The sequence below is a fragment of the Myxocyprinus asiaticus genome, chromosome 31 (genome assembly GCF_019703515.2).
Source record: "Myxocyprinus asiaticus isolate MX2 ecotype Aquarium Trade chromosome 31, UBuf_Myxa_2, whole genome shotgun sequence".
NCBI classification, from domain to species: Eukaryota; Metazoa; Chordata; class Actinopteri; order Cypriniformes; family Catostomidae; genus Myxocyprinus; species Myxocyprinus asiaticus.
In genome coordinates, this window is record NC_059374.1 from 17462291 (window position 1) to 17483221 (window position 20931).

General features: G+C 38.3%; 1 protein-coding gene and 1 long non-coding RNA gene across 2 annotated transcripts in view; one reads left to right on the forward strand and one right to left on the reverse strand.

Moving 5' to 3' along the window:
* Positions 1–20931, reverse strand: part of LOC127422453 (numb-like protein) — a 91098-nt gene that overhangs the window by 65376 nt on the left and 4791 nt on the right. The gene's annotated exons all lie outside the window — the stretch shown is intronic.
* On the forward strand, positions 7322–15900 carry LOC127422468 (uncharacterized). Its single transcript, XR_007894172.1, has 5 exons — positions 7322–7456; positions 9381–9467; positions 14870–15194; positions 15315–15384; positions 15785–15900. It is a non-coding gene; the product is annotated as an uncharacterized LOC127422468 (long non-coding RNA).

Consider the following 20931-nt stretch of genomic DNA (forward strand, 5'->3'; position numbering starts at 1 on the left):
CTAGCTTTAGCATGTTAGCCAACCTCAGTCCAACACTTATATCTCAAATAGAACACATATTTAATGTTAAAGCATTCAACTCACAACTTAGGTGCTGTCTACACAGTTTCGCTAGTTGCCACATTTACCATTAATTACACTTGTTTTGTCAGGCCAGTATCGCGGCCAGGTAACCCCGCCCCTCTGAGGGCATTAAGTGTCCAACAATTCACACTGTTATTTCGAATGAAGCAGTACATCATCAAAGTACTTGTAGTACTCTTCTTTTTGTTGCATTTTTCTGTGTGAACTTGGGCTGGGCGATATTTTAAATATTTACGATATAATCGTGATGATTTTGCTGACAATACAAATAGCAATATTGTAAATATTGTGATGATTTTAATGTGCATTTTTTGGCCATTATGTTTCAATTTCACGATACTTCAGGGCTGCACAATGATTTAAAATAACATCAAAATGGCGATATGGTCATACTTGATTATTAAACTGCAAAAGGCTGCGATTAAAGACAGATAAACATGTTCTGTGTGAGCTTCATATTAATTGGGTGACGTGCTGTTCTGTACACGCGCAGGGCTCATGGGCTTGTGTTTTTAGCACTTTAAGAGCAGTTCACATGCATTGTGAAAGTACTGCAGGTTCAAGCATTCATGCAATTCCAAACATTACTGCTACAAGTCATTATACAAATATATAAACGCGGCACAAGAAAAGGAGGAGACGACAGCGTTTCACCAGATGTGGAACATTGTAAACTGTCAAATGCACACTTTCTTGTATCAAAATAAAAGCTCCATAGAAAGGGGAAGTAAATAGGACAGAAATATATTAATTTTATATTATACAAATCTAATCTTTAAAATAATAATTCAGTATCATGTTATCATAATAAACCTTTTCAGAGCAAATACATAATCATTGAGATATACAGTATATCAAATTTCATCCATAGGTTGAACAATATCGATATATATTTTTTGTAGCCATATCGCCCTGCCCTAGTGTGAACTACACTACAAAATGACATAGAATAGTGCAGAAGTATGCCATTTAGGATGTAGCTAATGTGTAAAATAAGTGTTCATTCAGCCTTATATCGGCCATAGGCCATACTGCTGTCCAGTTATTGTATCGGCATCGACCATTAAATAATTATATCACTCGACCACTGTTAATAGACCAATATATTGACCAGGAAAAATAATATAACAGTTAATTAATATTAATGCCCAAAATGTGGACACTCTGCTCTCTAGATTTTGACTTTCACCACTATCAACCACAAATCCAAAGAGTCTGCCAAAATCTAAATCCTATGTATTGATGGAAATTAAGAAATCTATATACATTACAATATGGAGAGAGAACAAGTTTGGTATATGATGTGTCTAAAGCACTCAGAGCATGGAATAAATGAAAACGAGTAATAGACTGCTATTGTGTTGAGTCCATTCACTGCATTTCCCCACTCCAAAAGCATCTGCCTTAATCCATAATGTATGTCACTGCATTGGCCAGAAACATGTTTCTTTTTATTTCGGCATTAAAAGCTGTTGAATTATTTACAAAGATAAACTATTGATCCCTGTATCTATGCACCAGCAGTCTGCTCGTAAACCCTGGCTACACTCATTGCTTGTAAAGGCTGGGCATTTTCAGGAAAGGCTTTTCTGTATTGAAAGCCACTTCCCTCTTAACCAGTTAAAGTCCATACGAGTCTTCCTATGGCCTAAAATAATTCCATAATGGAAGTTCAATCATCACAGTGACAGAAAGATATTGTAGATGCCCATATAGACACCTAATACAAATCTTTAAAATGGGTCTTTTAAGACAGCAGGGAACCGTGGACTGGCACTGTATCATTCAAAAATATAAATGACATGTAAATTACATTTACAGCAGAGCTTTTATACATCATGTTTTTAGGGTTCTACAATAAAAGTGTGTAGCACCATTTCACAATGGTTATGTTTGGAAATCAAGTACAGTATATGCTGTGCACTGCCAACCCAGATAGCACACGTACATCTCCGAGATGTCTGTTTTAGATCTTTTCATTTGGAACGCATCACAATCTAATTAGCGTATGCTAAACATCTTAAAAAGATCAGATTTACAAACATTCTACATTGTAAATGTCTCAAATACATCTGCTGAATGTCTTGTTGACATCCAAGACATGCTTATTGACATACGTCTTATAGACATCTGATTCAAGTTACAATAGCTTAACATTTAATGCCTACATTTATTGTTAGGGAGGATTTTAAGATTATGTTTTTTTGCGAGAGGACCAACAAGATAAGACGTAGGCCTATATTTATTAGGAATGGACATCGAGTAATTTTGTAGTGGAGTACTTGAAATCAAAAAGTTGTCAGTAATGCTAAATTATGTTTAAGTTGAATAAAATCAGTTAATTTACCACATGTAGCACATTTTGAGGTTAATATTTTTGTGTACATTTTCTTTTCACCATAAAAGCAGATCCAATAAGAACCATTCCTACTCATCTTGGCTAGACTCAATCCTCAACAACTGGCTCAGTTTTCTATACCAGCCATCTGCCGTTTCCAATGCACAGGCGTGGTATGTTTCATTCTTTGTAGAGCAAACAAAGGAAAATCAAATTGTAAAGATTGAGTAGTATTTTAGTAGTGAAGTAGTTAGTTACAAAACAAGTATTTATCTTGTGCCTTTCCTAAACTCTTAAGTTCTTATGCTTCTTCAAGAGTTTGCCGATACTTTCTGTTCCAGCTAATATGCTAACATAGCTTGTGTGTAACCTTCCAAGTAGAGTCAATACATTTTTTGCAAACCAACTACTAAATTAACATGCGCTAATACTGAAAATATTGACAGAGACCTTGTCAACCTTGATAATGTGTGGTTACCAATCGATGGATATTCAATAACTTTGTTAGCAACACAAACTCAGTTTAGAAATGTTAATGTTGTTTACAAGCTTAGAAAATTGATAACCATTTCAGGAGAGGTACAGTTAAATGCAGAGTGCACAACATAGTGTGACGGATTTTCGATAACCCATAAAGGAAAATCACAATAATCATATACACTCACTTAATTAGGAACACCTGTACACCTACTTATTCATGCAATTATCTAATCAGCCAATCGTGTGGCAGCGTCAGGAGCTTCCGTTAATGTTCACATCAAGCAACAGAATGTGGGAAAAATGTGATCTCAGTGATTTTGACTGTGGCATGACTGTTGGTGCCAGACGGGCTGGTTTGAGTATTTCCGTAACTGCTGATCTCCTGGGACCCATAGTGTTCCTAATAAAGTGCTCAGTATGTGTATATTGTATTTGAAAAACCTCAGTGTGGCCACATCTTTCTCTGGAATTGTGTACACTATATATGTGAAACAGGAACTAAGATTTCCAAACTTTTCAAAAGGCTAGTGGGAAAATTCAGGGAGGACAAGTTCAAACTTGGAAAATAAGCACAAATTCAACACTATAAAAACAAATGAAAAAAAAAACCTCTTCACCTCTGACTTCACCCTCTCAAAAGCAGTTGCACTTGGGTTGCTTGGACTGTGGTCTACAGCTTGCAGGCAGTAGCCTAATATATGCAATGCTTCAAGTTCAAACTACTGGATATTCATGTACCTTCTATTTTCTACAAATCAACTGAATTTGATTTTGTGAAATATTAGTAATTCATTTGTCCAAATGCATTTAGATATTGCAGATGAACAGGTATTCGCAGATATTCTACTTTTAAGCACCCTAATATGTGCAGTGTGTCTATAGGCAAGTCTTCTTAAGCAGAAAATTCTTCCTGGAATGTAATACCTTCATTTTGCAGCCTCACTCCAACTGATGAAAAAGTGAGAGTGAGTGAGACCACAAGTGGTGCAATAATAGATGAGATGGGCTTCACGCAAGATGTATTGATTGAGGGCAATCCCAATATCTCCTTTTGTGTTGCAAAGATGAAAAAGAAGATTTGAAGGGTTTGAAACATGATGGTGAGTAAATGATGACATAATTGTCATTTTTGTTTGAATTTTTAGATTTCTGTGTTCTAGATTTCTGTAAGTGCAGAAAAACACTCCAATTCTGAATACAAAATTCTTTCTTGAGAGGTTTACATGTTCTGAGTTTATATAAAATCAAACAAACGGCTCTCAAACTAACAAACTCCTTCCTCTGGAAATGACATTGGACAATGGTTGGTGGGGAATGTTCATTGGTGACAAGAAAAGGGATATTAAAACTGAACTTAGAACAGCAACAATAAACAACTCAACAACAGTGCATATAGCACATACTTGACATTATAGTGTTTGTGTTAGTGTAATTACTTACGGAAGTACTGAGTAACACAACTGGACATGCAATTTATAAGTACAGTAATTATTTTGTGTAGCTTCTAGAAATTACACAGAATTATTGCTATTATTACTGTAACTAGACTTTTACATTTACTGAGGAAAATGTGAGTGGTTCTTGCTTGCCCATCCAAAAGCTGCAAAAAAATCAATTTCAAATAGTACACAAATAAACTGAAGACAAAATTAAACCTAGAAAGTAAAACATTGTATTCTGAGTATTTTGTAACCTCTATTACTAGCCATGCTCTGTAAGCAAAAGACTGATAGTGTATATACATAGTGCAGCAAATAAGACTCATTGATCCATTGCCATTATGCTGGTAAGATGAAGCCAGGCCTGCAAGACAAGACTCGTTTCCACTGGCTAATCAGAGAGTCAGACGATGCAAAATCTTTGTCTAGGCAAACAGGCAGCCAGCCTGGCAATGATTGCACAAAAGAGCCCACAGAAAGCATAAATGTCATTCCAGTTCTAAAAGCTATCAGTGGTCATTAAGAAGCCATGGCGAGTTCCAGCTAAATGTCAAATGGTTAGTATTACTGGAAGCATGCATGCTCCAGGGCACGCAATTCTCATTTCTTGCCAATGTGACATTTTGTTTTCATATAGCAGGGTATCTGCAGGTTCGAAGGAATGAAATTTAAGACTTTTTAACGGCAAATAAAAGAAAAATTTAAGACCACTTTCGCAATAAAAGAAAACACATTAATTCATTAGCTGGTAAATACATAACCACTGAGGCTACTTGAATGTCTCTGGACATGTTCTGTTTTTTTTTATATTTTACTGTGCATTTATGTGTTAATAAGTTAATACAACATTAAAACTCTAAATGAAATCATTAAGAATGCATGTAGCCTAAAGTATGTAGCCTATATTGTGACCCTTCACTTTAGTCACTTGCTTTCCAGCAAGACGTGACGCAATAGACCAATGCTTTGGCAACGTCACCACTTATGTCAAACACGGAAGTGGTGGCAAAAACCGTGTGCAAAAAATAAACTTTTGTTGGATTACATTGTTGAAAAATGATTCCGAGGGCTCTAGTTGACTGCTGTGGCTTAAAGATCATCAACAGAGCTGACTGGAATGAGGAGATCATTTCAACTCACAACTTTGCAGCATAAATTTATAGCGAACATGATTACATGTTTGTTATTAACTCATATCATTATAGTAATTGTATCGCTAAGAATATGTTTGTATTTATGATGGTTTTGTGTCATACTTTTGTTTAATCCTCTAATCTGTCAAATCTAACAAATCAGCAGGCTTTCTGCCACCACTTAGTGTAAATAAGAGGATTGGTCTACAGACCTTATTCATAGTAGTGCCATGTTTGATTTTTAATGGGAATGGAAACAAGGCTGTGAGGGATAGACTTACCATTTCTTCAATGGCATGCATGGTGTAAATCTGTAAAAAGCTCCAATATCCCACCTGATTTTCCACAACTCATGTTGTCTGGAGTTTTTTGTCTACATTGAAAAAAAATTTTTTTTGTACTTGTAAAAAGAGTCAAGGTTATTGGAGTACTTTCTACAACTGAATACTGTGTTGGTCTTTCTACTTCAAAAAGTGACATAATTCAGTTTGTTACTTGGTGTTTCCTTGTATTTTTTCGGGCTCAGATCAATACGTAAATTTGAATGGAAATACCAAAGTAATATTTACAATGATTATACATTGATGCAAAAAACTGCCAAATGCAAGTAAAATGTAGGATACACAACTAGGTAATAGCTGCACATGCGCACTGGCATCACATTTGGCGCTCAGACAGAGAGAGACGGTTGAGCGGGCAAGTTGTCCAATGAAAATCTCTTCCCCTTGATTTATCTCTTTCAACTAAGGTAAGTGGTAGCCATCTGAGAAAAAAATATTTGCTAATGAAGCCATTTAGTAATGTTTGCTGTCTTAAGGCGGTCGGACACCTGACTAGAATCTAGGGCGAGGCACAAGTATCAAACACAAGGCACGTTGAAGCAGTTCACTAAAGTTACCAAGGTTTTTCCCTACTTCACGAATGAACAACGCTAGAGTAAATAATCTCCTGTGATAATATTTAGATTGAATTTAATGGAAAATATTCGAGTTGAGCTCGTGGCACGGCAGAAATTTGAGCGGCCTCCGGAGTTGGAGCTGGATGCCGTCGATAGTTTTTTTTTTTTTTTTCTAGTTTTATAACGCTCATGTCGTCCACTACACGTCAGATATGCAACAGCCTTTATTTTATTTTCTACAGTCCTGGTGTGACCTGCCGCGGCGCTTACAAGCGTTATCTATTAGTGATGGGTCGTTAAACAATTTGTTTATTTTGAACAAATCTTTTATATGACTCAGGAGTAACGAGTTGTCTTAGAGAGTGATTTGTTCTTTTTTTTTTTTTTTTGTGACCACGCATGCGCTACATCCTTTCTTTCAAGAATGATTTTAATTCTACAGGAACTCATTTCTGTCTCCAATACAGAATTTATGCGGCTGTCATGTCACGTGACAAATGAATTTCCATTTGGGGAAACTTGAGGAGAGAGTTGATCTACTCAGTGAAATTCAGAAGAAAAACAATCAGAGGTTTGTTATTGGTGAGAAAATGGAGAAGACTTTATCATATCGAAGATTAGAAGAACCTGCTGTACCTTATGGAGAGATGGCCTGCTCTGTTCAATGAATCTCAGGTAAACCTTAGGTCTCTTTATAATAATGTGTAGATCTTTATGCAAGTATGGCTGCAAGATTATTAGAAAGTAATTTCTGCAATTATATGTTTATTGCATTAGTGTAGTAGACATGGTTGACAAAAAAGTAAAATGTGACTATTTAAAAAAAATGATAATAATAATAATAATAATCTGCAACCAGATTTAAAGGTGCACATCGTTTTGATTGTCACTGTAACACATGACATTTTGTTTGAATCTTTGTCTTAGGTCAAGGATGAGTTAAGGAGATAACCACTATTCACCTGGAGTGAATAGAAAACTGGGAAAACTGGACTTCTATACTCCAAAACTCCTGGCCATATTTGAGATGAAGGGTGGGGTTGCTGGCACAAAAATAAGAAGTGTGCTGGATTCACTTAGTCAAGTAAAGTGTAAAAGTTTCATATTTACACTCAGATTCTATGTGATCTTTTAGAATTTTGATTTTTTTGACAGGGTAGCATATGTTATGGATAGGGATAAAAATTTTAGGAACATTTCTTAATCAACAATCATTCATGTTAATAAGAACAATAAACTGTAAGTGGTGAACAGCTTGAAACAAACAAACAAACCAAAAAAAATACAAGACATAGTTTTCTTTAATCAAAGCTTTATTTATACATTGGCTAACCAATCATTCTAATGCAAACTTGAAAACTACAAAATGGTATCAGAGACAAATTCCTTACTGTAGAAGGAAATGTGAAAACATGAAACAGCCACCAAAGTGTGTATGTGCATGTAGACTACTGTTCTAATATCATGTAAATAAATACACTTAAGGACGAGTGTTGATATTTTAATCTTGAATGGATAGTTCACCCACAAATGAAAATTCTCTCATTTACTCACCCTCATGTTATACCAGGTGTGGATGAATTTCTATCTTCAGCAGAACACATTAGAAGAATGTGATCAGACTTATGAAGCTCCAAAAATCACAGACAGTCATAAAGGTTATCCATATGACTCCAGCAGTTAAATTAATATCTACTAAAGTCACACGATTGTTTGGTGCAAAAAAGATTAAGATTTAAGTATTTAAAGTTATTTTTTTAACTCTAAATCATCGCTTCCTGCAAGCTTCATGAGAGCGCACAATTCACGCTGTTTTTTTGTGTTCACGTTGGCCTGTTACGGACGTAATCTCACATTCTTCTCTCGGATGAGACATCCAGGATAAGCAGACAAATGCACCATTGTGAGTAAACAAACAGATACAAATATAGATCTAAACCAAAACCAACAAAGATTCTGTACAGTGTTCCTACTGCTAGGTTACAAACACTGCTGCTCTTCCGGGTTTGTCGCACATACCTCAGTTCTCACGTGTCTCATGTGTGAACGCCATAACGTTCATGCGCATACCACTGCTGATGGGAAGCAGGATTTAAAGTACTTAAATATTTATCTTTTTTGCTTTCAAAAGCGATCATATCGCTTTAGAAGATATTATTTTAACCGCTGGATTCATATGGATGACGTTAGCTGACTGTCTTTGATTTTACATTTACGCTACTTTTTGGATCTTCAAAAGAGAAAACTCCATTCACTTGCATTTTAAGGACCTACTAAGCGAAGATATTTTTCGTCAAATGTGTTCTGGTGAAGAGAGAATATCATAGACACCTGGGATATCATGAGGGTGAGTAAATGATGAGAGAATTTTCATTTTTGGGTGAACTGACCCTTTAATATATTTTCAGTTCAGTGTATTTTTAAAACATTCAGGTTGATTAGTATGAATTTGTGAATTGTTTAATTTACTGTTAATGTATAACAGTTAATAATTTCTTCTTGTTTAGAAGATACTGATTCGAGTTCATAAATCATGTAGATCTTGGGATATTTAAGACCCTTTTTTTTATTGAAAATAATTTAAATAACACGCTGTGTGAATAAAGTAAATAACATACCACTACACTGGTGATGGGGAATTAACCTCATGCACTCTATGTGAGAACTAACATGATTGTTGGTGTGGATGGTACAGGAAGAACGTCAGATCAGCAGTGCTTTTTTCATGTTTAACACACTATTACGGTTTATGCTGTATATGTAATGTTCATCTATAGACAAACTAAGTGACGGATGTGTATAGACAGTCTTGTCTCTAACTGTTGGCAAGATCAATAAGCTTTATCGATCAAATCATTAACAACAAATAATCAATCATCGATTATTCATCAACATTCCTAATTAATGGACCATCTGAGTGGTCTGACATCTTGCTGATTCCTGTCTCTGTAGATACATGTAGGAGCACACAGTTAGTCATGACATTAACTGACTTATGTTTTTAACAGCAACACGAAGGTAGGCGAGATGCTATTATCCGCTGCCTCATTATCTTTCTGGGAGAATCATCTGAGGAGCTCATCAAAGACTACCAGGTAAATTTTTACATTTCTTCTTATTTCTTCTATGATTTCAAAAATAGTTGTGTACATTCTGAACAGGTTGTCTGTGGGGACTGTTAAATTTCACCCACTGAATCACTTCATGCACAATCAAAGACAACATGCAATATATTGGACAGTATATTGGCCACTTCACACTGATGTGTATTTGACAGGATGTCAGCAAAGACATAATCAAAGATAGCTTCGCTGAACATGTGATGAAGATCTTTGTACTTGGCAGCACTGCAGCAGAAGGTTCCACTCCAGCCGACGTGATCATTGTCACTGAGGGAACTGAGGTGCTGGTTGGATGTAAAAAATCTCACAAATGCGTGTCTTCTACTCATGGGTTTAATTTACTCCCTGAACTTCATCTATCCCTCAAAGCTGAGAAGCTCATTTGAAGTGTTTCAAAAGATCTTTCTTGAGCTGGATGTTATACAATTTTCTCCAAAAGTTCACTCTTTGCGCACTAAGCTACTCATGTAAGTCTGTTAGTTGTGTGCACTCAACATTTTGAACTTTTACACTTTGTATTTGTTCCTTTGTGCAGACAATTATATAAGTATTAGGGGGGCAGTGGTGGCTCAGCGGTTAAGGCTCTGGGTTACTGATCAGAAAGTTGGGGGTTCGAGCCCCAGCACTGCCAAGATGCCACTGTTGGGCCCTTGAGCAAGGCCCTTGACCCTATCTGCTCCAGGGGCACCATATCATGGCTGACCCTGCACTCTGACCCCAGCTTAGCTGGGATATGTGAAAAAAAAGAATTTCACTGTATATGTGCAAATGTGTGATAAATAAATATAATTATTGTATTATAGTGAAAAAGAGACAAAACTAAACCAAGGGGGAGATGTAAAGGCAGATAGATGAATTTTTCTCTGCCATGGAATAAAAAAGGAGATGTTAAGCAAAACGTTTAGTCTCAGTCACCGTTCACTGTCACTGCATCTTGTTTTTCATTCAATGAAAGTGAATGGTGACTAAAACTCCCTAATATCTACTTTTGATATCCACTGAAATAAGAAAGTCATACAGGTTTGCAACAGCATGAAGGTAAGTGATGACAAGTTTAATTTTTGAGTGAAATATCTCAAATAAAAACTCACCAGTTACCTTAAAAATGGCCATTTAAAGTTGACGAGATGTATTGAAAATGTTAACAGATTCATTTATGAAAGAGAAGGAGAAGGAGAGATGCTTTGCTGTTGTTTTCTCCCTGATTGGTCTGAATAACTCGCAGCATCATGCAGGCTGCTCTGTCTTGTCTGTCCGTGCGCTGTCAGTGTCCTCTTTGCTCCGCGACATTATCACTGCGTGAGAAAAGGGACGTGTGGCGTGAGAGCGTGAGAACAGTGTAAGTTGCATTGGCAGCCCTACATCTAGAGAGATGGAGATGAGAGATATAACAGGTGCAAATCTGCAGCTGAATAGTTCTGTTAGCTTTACAATTATTGTCAAAAGTAGTGTAAAATAAGGAAGCGCAATGATTTGAAAAGACCACTCCAACCTTGTGCGCTTGCAAATTGTAACGTTGACCGCTTTGTCGATTATAAGCAGGACCGACAGTTAGAGACTCAAAAAATTTAATTTTTGCATTAACATCTGACATAACGTTTGCGTGACGCAAATTTCATCATCAGCACGGTCTGCGCGGACTGTCCGTGTGCGGCCCAGATTTTCTCGACATGTGGACAGTCCTTGTCTGTGCATGCACCTGCCGTCAAATGCTTTCGTATTCACTCACGTTCAAAGAAGTATCCTTTGAAAGGCATCACGGTCAACCGGGCACGATCCGAGTCCGGAATGCAGAAATGCAGAGTATACCCGGGCCTTTAAATTTTTTGAGACTTTGTGACTTTGAGAATTACTTTCCATTCAAAAGTAATAAGAATCTATTATTTTTTTAGGCAGAAAGCAAAGCAGAATACAGTTTTGCTTGTAAATATCTAGTTTGCTTGCTACTAAGTTCCACAAAAGATGATAATTTACTCACCCTCAGGCCATCCAAGAGTTTCTTTTTTCATCAAAACAGAATTTAAGACTTTTAGGTTTTCATTTCGGGCCTCCTCCTCTAAACAATGCAAGTGAGTGTCCTCCATTTTTTGACGGTCCAAAATGCACATTTTTGAGGAGGAGTCGGGAAGCGCGTCATTGTTTACAAGAGAAACCTGTGCCGTTCACAAACCAAAACATTCAAAAACAATTTCAAAATAAAATAAAATAAAAAATCATTTCCAAATAATAATAATAAAAAAACAATGTAAACAATGACGCGCTTCCCGACTCCTCCTCAAAAATGTGCATTTTGGACCGTCAAAAAATGGAGGACACTCACTTGCATTGTTTAGAGGAGGAGGCCCGAAATGAAAACCTAAAAGTCTTAAATTCTGTTTTGATGAAAAAAGAAACTCTTGGATGGCCTGAGGGTGAGTAAATTATCATCTTTTGTGGAACTTAGTAGCAAGCAAACTAGATATTTACAAGCAAAACTGTATTCTGCTTTGCTTTCTGCCTAAAAAAATAATAGATTCTTATTACTTTTGAATGGAAAGTAATTCTCAAAGTCACAAAGTCTCAAAAAATTTAAAGGCCCGGGTATACTCTGCATTTCTGCATTCCGGACTCGGATCGTGCCCGGTTGACCGTGATGCCTTTCAAAGGATACTCCTTTGAACGTGAGTGAATACGAAAGCATTTGACGGCAGGTGCATGCACAGACAAGGACTGTCCACATGTCGAGAAAATCTGGGCCGCACACGGACAGTCCGCGCAGACCGTGCTGATGATGAAATTTGCGTCACGCAAACGTTATGTCAGATGTTAATGCAAAAATTAAATTTTTTGAGTCTCTAACTGTCGGTCCTGCTTATAATCGACAAAGCGGTCAACGTTACAATTTGCAAGCGCACAAGGTTGGAGTGGTCTTTTCAAATCATTGCGCTTCCTTATTTTACACTACTTTTGACAATAATTGTAAAGCTAACAGAACTATTCAGCTGCAGATTTGCACCTGTTATATCTCTCATCTCCATCTCTCTAGATGTAGGGCTGCCAATGCAACTTACACTGTTCTCACGCTCTCACGCCACACGTCCCTTTTCTCACGCAGTGATAATGTCGCGGAGCAAAGAGGACACTAACAGCGCACGGACAGACAAGACAGAGCAGCCTGCATGATGCTGCGAGTTATTCAGACCAATCAGGGAGAAAACAACAGCAAAGCATCTCTCCTTCTCCTTCTCTTTCATAAATGAATCTGTTAACATTTTCAATACATCTCGTCAACTTTAAATGGCCATTTTTAAGGTAACTGGTGAGTTTTTATTTGAGATATTTCACTCAAAAATTAAACTTGTCATCACTTACCTTCATGCTGTTGCAAACCTGTATGACTTTCTTATTTCAGTGGATATCAAAAGTAGATATTAGGGAGTTTTAGTCACCATTCACTTTCATTGAATGAAAAACAAGATGCAGTGACAGTGAACGGTGACTGAGACTAAACGTTTTGCTTAACATCTCCTTTTTTATTCCATGGCAGAGAAAAATTCATCTATCTGCCTTTACATCTCCCCCTTGGTTTAGTTTTGTCTCTTTTTCACTATAATACAATAATTATATTTATTTATCACACATTATACATTTGCACATATACAGTGAAATTCTTTTTTTTCACATATCCCAGCTAAGCTGGGGTCAGAGTGCAGGGTCAGCCATGATATGGTGCCCCTGGAGCAGATAGGGTCAAGGGCCTTGCTCAAGGGCCCAACAGTGGCATCTTGGCAGTGCTGGGGCTTGAACCCCCAACTTTCTGATCAGTAACCCAGAGCCTTAACCGCTGAGCCACCACTGCCCCCTAATACTTATATAATTGTCTGCACAAAGGAACAAATACAAAGTGTAAAAGTTCAAAATATTGAGTGCACACAACTAACAGACTTACATGAGTAGCTTAGTGCGCAAAGAGTGAACTTTTGGAGAAAATTGTATAACATCCAGCTCAAGAAAGATCTTTTGAAACACTTCAAATGAGCTTCTCAGCTTTGAGGGATAGATGAAGTTCAGGGAGTAAATTAAACCCATGAGTAGAAGACACGCACTTGTGAGATTTTTTACATCCAAACAGCACCTCAGTTCCCTCAATGACAATGATCACGTCGGCTGGAGTGGAACCTTCTGCTGCAGTGCTGCCAAGTACAATGATCTTCATCACATGTTCAGCGAAGCTATCTTTGATTATGTCTTTGCTGACATCCTGTCAAATATACATCAGTGTGAAGTGCCTGCCTCCTCCACGTGACGCGTGACCTTACCAACGAGCTTACGCCATCACTCTCATGAGCTCGCGTCACAGGGATGTACGGAAGCGAACATTTGTAGTTAAAAAGTATATAAGTATTGTTTTGTTTCCAAAAATAATTGATCGTTTGCGTTCAGAAGAACTTTATTTGTCGACTGGAGTCGTGTGGATTATTTTGATGCACACTAAATATGCATTTTGGACCATCAAAAAATGGAGTACATTCACTTGCAGTGTTTAGAGGAGGAGGCCTGAAATGAAATCCTAAAAGTCTTAAATTCTGTTTTGATGAAGAAAGAAACTCAGATACATCTTGGATGGCCTGAGGGTGAGTAAATTATCAGCAGAATTATTTTGGGTGAACTATTACTTTAATAATCACATCGTAGTTCAAATCGCAATATTTTTTCCAAATAACTGCAACATATGCTCAACAGTTGAAGGCTTCAGACAGATGTTTAAAAAAGGGGAGGAATGGAAACTGGGGAATGTCAGGATAGGCAAAGAGGTAAAAGCTGTCACACCCTCCAATAAATGTCTATGTTAGCTTTCGGCATGAGTCTTGTCACTGAGGGTTGTAGAAGTACAAACCACGCCCATCTTTAACCCAGTCACAGACATGTGATAGCTAAAACCAATATTTTGCTGTGATCTTGATTTCTTAAAGCTGCTTTTGATGCTAAAATACTTTCTCCTATCCCAGCTTATGGCATAGAGACACCTATAAGTAGCCTAAAGTCCCGGGTATACTCCATTTTTCTGCGCTCCGGATCGGATCACGCCCAGTCGACCCTGTTGCCTTTCAAACTATACTCTTTTGACCGCAAGTGAATACGAACATGTTCGATGCATGGGCACTACGACTGCTTTGTGATACTCTTCTGTAGAGTCAATGGCAGGGACATGTGTCGATGAGAAAATCTGGGCCCACAAAACATAGAAATTTTAAAATAAAAGCATAGACAGACATGAAAACATGTTCAGTGTGAATGGCCCCTTAAGATTTTTATCCAAGAACACTGCAGAGTAACAGCATGAATCTGAACTTAACTGTTTGAGTGTGTGAAAAGTGTTTTGCTTCTATTTTCAGTGTTTTGAACAGAATCAAAGGCTGAACAGCAATGCATCTGCTAAAAGTCAAGCTGTGCAGTTACCCTACGGTTTCAGGCTGTTGATGATGAATGTGGATGCAACAAAGAACAAAGGCAGAAGACAGGAGATGCTGCTTTATTTCTGAAGTGTGTCTGGAGAAACTGCAATCAGAGGGGAAATTTCATTTCATTTTGTGATTACTGTATCCCTGACTTTGAAGTTGTGCCACACAGGGCAGCACAACTAGAACATATCTTCGTCAGGGGTTAAATTGGGGTGGAACGGACAGGAACAGCGTTCCGGCACTCTCTAGGTCGGAGGAGGTAAAAAAACAAAATAGAACGTGATTTGACTGCCCATCTTTTGCTTAGTTTTACTTGAAGCTTGAACCATATTTGCTGTTGCTGTCAATTTAAGACCCAATCATGTTTCATCTTTGTTAGAGGGCATCCCAGTCATTGCCCGCCAGTAGTAGTGGAGAAAGCTCAGTGTGAAACACGAGCATCAATGAAGGTGAGAGGCATAGCATACATGCACGAACACACAAATTCACTACTCAGTTAATTTAATAGTGCTTGCGAGGTAAGTTTACTGTCCACCTAACCAAACTTTTTATAATAAATGCAATAATCTATGTACGATTTACCCCCTAATAATGTACAAATTTGTTTATCAAATTACATTCAAATGGAGCTAGCTAGCTAGTTGGTTTGCATGGCATAACATTAGCTTGTGTCTTGGTGATTAAGTCCATTGTTGTAGCCTACATAACTAGTGAATTTAATTCAGACAGTTGAAGAGAGCATTTTAATAATAAATATGATAATCCTATCTTTAACTTGCAAACAGTGTAATACCACACTAGCTAATTCAGAACAACTAATTGATCATTACAACTTACTGTATCTTACAGAGATGGACAGAAGAGGAGCCAAGTGGAATTTACTGACTGATTATTTTCATGGGTATTTTGTCGTGATTTTTACTATACAATAACAGTGCACACCAATTAAATAAATTAATAAAAACCAAGAATGTAAAAATATGTTTAAGATTTATATCAAATATACAGTATAGGCCTGTACTGCATTTTTATTTATTTTTTAAAGATAAGCAAGGGTTAGGACAGTGCCACAGGTCAGAGCAGCAACAATCCCACAAGTCAGAGCAGCAGCGCCACAGCCCATAATAGCAGCAGCACCAAAGCCCATAACAGCAACAGTGCCACAGGGCAGAGCAGCAGCGCCACAGGGCAGAGCAGCAGCGCCACAGGGCAGAGCAGCAGCGCCACAGCCCAGAATAGCAACAGCACCACAGGTCAGAGCAGCTGCGCCACAGGTCAGAGCAGCAGCGCCACAGCCCAGAACAGCAACAGTACCACAGGTCAGAGCAACAGTGCCACAGGTCAGAGCAGCAGCGCCACAGCCCAGAACAGCAACAGTACCACAGGTCAGAGCAGCTGCGCCACAGGTCAGAGCAGCAGCGCCACAGCCCATAATAGCAGCAGCACCAAAGCCCATAACAGCAGCAGCGCCACAGGGCAGAGCAGCAGCGCCACAGCCCAGAATAGCAACAGTACCACAGGTCAGAGCAGCTGCGCCACAGGTCAGAGCAGCAGCGCCAAAGCCCAGAACAGCAACAGTACCACAGGTCAGAGCGGCAGCGCCACAGGTCAGAGCAGCAGTGCCACAGCCCAGAACAGCAGCAGTGCCACAGCCCAGAACAGCAGCAGCGCCAAAGCCCAGAACAGCAGCAGCGCCAAAGCCCAGAACAGCAACAGTACCACAGGTCAGAGCAGCAGCACCGCAGGTCAGAGCAGCAGCGCCACAGCCCAGAACAGCAGCAGCGCCAAAGCCCAGAACAGCAACAGTACCACAGGTCAGAGCAGCAGCGCCACAGGTCAGAGCAGCAGTGCCACAGCCCAGAACAGCAACAGCGCCACAAGTCAGAGCAGCAGCGCCACAGCCCAGAACAGCAACAGTACCACAGGTCAGAGCAGCAGCGCCACAGCCCAGAACAGCAGCAGCGCCAAAGCCTAGAACAGCAACAGTACCACAGGTCAGAGCAGCAGCGCCACAGGTCAGAGCAGCTGTGCCACAGCCCAGAACAGCAGCAGCGCCAAAGCCCAGAACAGCAACAGTACCACAGGTCAGAGCAGCAGCGCCACAGGTCAGAGCAGCAGCGCCACAGCCCAGAACAGTAACAGCAACAGTGCCACAGCCCAGAATAGTAGCCAAAGCTCCAAAGCCACAGAGAATGATTTGCCCAGTTGTTGGAGCATTTCTCAATATTATTACTTTAAGAAAACCTATCCTGAAAAGACAGTCTGCTGATTATTTGGCATGTAGAGAAAGGAGTTACTCTGTCCAAAGCTCTTCCTACGCCGCTCTGGGAGCTGTTTTGAGGTAAGCTGCCAACCCTCCTCCCCTGTTTTAGGTCAAGTGTTCGCTCACCTTCCAAATTCTAATTTAACTCCTGATCTTCGTTTTCTCTATTTCTGGTTCCCTCATCCTCTCATTCTGTTTCTCTAACAGAAACACACAGACATACTCATACACAGAGCGTAAGCTTATGTAAAGCATCTGCTGCAGCTCTGCTTATAACTGAAAAAGCTGCTCTATTCTTACCATGTTACCACTCAATTCCACCCCCTTCCTTCACCCATTCTGTAACCCCTGCCTAAACACTCCAGCACCATTTACTTGCTTTTTAGATAACAGCATAAAAGAAAGACAGTTATTAGGATACAATGTCAACACGGAATCGGTGTACGCAGAACTCCATGGAAAGCTCAGTTAAATTAGCCTAAGTATTTTGGCTAATTGGATAATGATTTCAGCAATCAATATGAGTGTAGTGCTCTCAGTATAAAAAATTTTACCATACTGAATCCATCCATTCCACAGATTTCCCCCCAAAATCAAGACAGAAAATGTCCACACATTCTGTCTCGACCTAGTTATTACACAACTGACAACTTTCCATAAATAAATGGCTTTGCTGATAGAACCATAGTGGTTAAGATGAACATGAAATGGCATTCGCCACCTATTTTATGTCTATAATGTGACAATTCAGATTGAAGCAGGATATAGTGCATACACACACCAAAAAAAAAAAAAAAACAATTAAACAAAACATTTTTTTTATATATATAAGGCAGGACTTGACTTTATGCAACAGGAACTGATTGGATCTTGAAAAGTAAGCATTCCATACTAGAATGAAGCCATACAAATTTATAGCTATTTGCCTCAATACTAGTGACCGACTCATATGTGTTTTTTAATGGCCGATGCTGATATCCAGAGAGCAGGGTGGCCGATAGACCGATATGTCAATATATCACACAATTTAATATAGTAAATAGCATAAACATAAAATTGCTAAAAAAAATGAATCAACTCTTTTTTTTAGCACTTTATTTTTTTGAGTAAATTGAGCAAACTCAATTTCACACTAAACTTTAACTTTGTAAAAAATAATCTAAAAAAATATTGTATTTTAAATGGCAGATAGCAGTTTCTTCTGATTTCCATTTAGTCATCAAATTTTTGTCATTTATTTGCACATAAAGAAATTGTTACTATATTAGGAAGACGGATATAACAGTACAAACAGTAGTCCAGCCACTATGGATGGCATGTCCACATTAGCAATCGCATTTTCTAAAAAAATACAGAATCAAACCAATTGCACATACAGTGCATAGGGAATAAGACATTTACAAGTGAAACGCTTTTACTCTGAAGTTGCACTCACGGGCTCGTGCGGATCCAGCGAGAGCAGCAATCTTCTCCCGACAGTTTATACAGCCTGGATCACCTGCTGTCACAGAGTGGCCGTCATGATTTGTGAATGAGAGGAAATTTTGATCCTGATCCTGAAGTTCTTTGATTCTGACTGATGGAATACCCGCTTCAGAGGAAGATATTAGATGAACACTTGACAGGAAGAAAATGCTGGATTTTCGTGAGGTTTGTGAATTACATCTTTCTAAAAGAGCTATCTGCATATTTGCAGACGGTATATAATAGAAGTTTTATTGATATTTGCCTTTTATCATTAGAAAAGTTACAGGGAACTGTTGAGGAGAGACTGTTAGAATACATGCTTTAGAGGAAGATTTATGAGCGTTCCACAGGATGCTGGATCTGCTCAAGTTGTGTGATGTTGGTTTATTACATCTGTATAAACGAGATATGCACATATATGACATATGATATGGTATATGATATTAGTTTTAGTGCCCGACCAATAATTATTGGCCAATATCAGCCATTCACAGATATTTCAGTTTCGGCGTATATGTTTTCCGATATGCGCAGATATGAAAACTTTTTTTTTCAGAACATATAATGCAGAAAACAATGCTTGGTGTGATTTAGAATTGGTGTCATGACGTAGTTTGTCCAGCAGAGTGTGCTCCAACACTATTGATTACAGAGCTGAGCTGACAGTGGTTCTGCAGACAGTGTGGAGTTGAGCGGTGTCTTCACGGTAAGTTGCTAACTAGTCTGTGAAATACATACTGGAAAGTTAATAAACAATGACCCCATCATTTTCCCTTTTCAATATAACTAATATAACATTAACCCTGTCCCTGACAACCATGTCACTCATGTTTATCACATCTTTTTGCTATGTTAGCCAGCTATAGGTTATCAGTGCAGTCAGTAAAGTAGCAGATTGAAAGGTAAACATCAGAGCATCTTTTTGCAGCTCAGCAGACAACAGTGTGGTGATGGATTATGTCTGTTGAGTGTTGATTTCACGCTACGTTGTTACCTAGTTGGTGAGACGCAATGCTGGAAAGTAAATAAACAACGTCCATCTTTTACTCTCTATGACAACGAGCTTATAGCTAACTAGCTAACCATGTAGCTACTTTCAAACCTTGTCAGCTGAGTAGAAGCTAATGTGTGAACATGTATTTACCAAACTATTCCAGTCGATGCATTTACAAAATGTAACATTTAAAAGTCTAGTTTTCCACCGTTGAAAGTTTCCCCTGAACTTGTATAGCAGAATACGGTGTAACACCGCTGCCGCTTCTTGTTTTACAACCTGCCCCTGATTGACTGGCATTATTAATATAGTCAGCATTTGACTGATACTAAACAGTAATACTGATGTTTATTTAGCTATTTATTATTTAAATGGTCAGCATTTGACTGATACTGAACATACACTACTGATTTTTATTTAGCTATAATTTTAATTTATTATTCATTTAAATGGTCAGCATCAGACTGATACTGAACATACAGTACTGATGTTTATTTTGCTATTTATTGTATTTTTATTTATTCTTTATTTTCTCAGTGTTCATTTCTAGATTTTGTTGACAATGTATAATATTAATGTCAAATATTCTTTGAAAAAAAAAAACGCTGCCTTCTGAGTACTTTTGCATAGTCATATCGGTGCAAAATAGGTGCACAATCCAAGACAAAAGGTCTGTTTTCATTCCAGCTCAAAAATGAACTATATCGGCCACCATATCGGTAATCGGTGAATTTCCCCCCTCTAAAATCGGTATTGGTATCAAAAATCCCATATCGGTCGGGCTCTAATTAGTTTTATTGAGATTTGCCTTTTTATCATTAGACAAGATAATTAAAAGTTGCAGGCAACTGTTGAGGAGAGTGAGGGAGAATGAATCAGGCAAGCACTTTAACATTATGAGCTTAAATGCGTCTGCCACGGCTCTGATATGCGGACTGTTTAAATGACACTGTGTTGCACACAAGTTTGTCTATTATTGTAGTAACATGATGGCACGTAACAACAAAACGAACTGTAACTGGTCGTTTACATGTCTCAGTCGCTTCACATGCAAGCAGGCGATTCTCACCGCCCTCAAAAACAAATCGGGCAAAGGGGAAAATGTATCGGCTAATGCCGATAATTAAAAAACTCAGAATATCTGCAGATTTATCAGCACCAGTGATATATCGGTCAACCACTAATCAATACCTTTATGACTTCTAAATAATACTTTTATAATACTTTTCCACAGAGTGGAAAGTGCTTTATCATTCTGTCACTTGGGATTTT